This window comes from Eimeria tenella, genomic scaffold (genome assembly GCF_000499545.2).
Source record: "Eimeria tenella Houghton genomic scaffold, Eth_scaff2962, whole genome shotgun sequence".
NCBI lineage: Eukaryota > Apicomplexa > Conoidasida > Eucoccidiorida > Eimeriidae > Eimeria > Eimeria tenella.
In genome coordinates this window covers 2,231-2,504 of record NW_013542838.1, presented here as the reverse complement: position 1 = coordinate 2,504, position 274 = coordinate 2,231, and positions in this window count along the sequence as shown.

Sequence of the window (274 nt, the reverse complement as noted above, 5' to 3'; positions counted from 1 at the left end):
GCTGCTGCGCAGCAGAAGAGAAATGGAATTGTTCAAATTTGCAACAAGAGACAAATTGAAGTGTTTCTGTTCTTTTTGAAATTTCAAAAACAATTCCGAGTCCAAAGTTCCCAGCTGTATCGACAGCTCCTGCGGTGTATCTGCAGCTCCTCCTTCACCCTCTTTTGTTCATTTCATTTCTTTTCAATTCCCAAGAGAAATGATCTTTCTCATTTCCACTTTCACCCACGAGTTTATTTTATTTCATTTCACTTGATTCCAAAAAGAAATGATT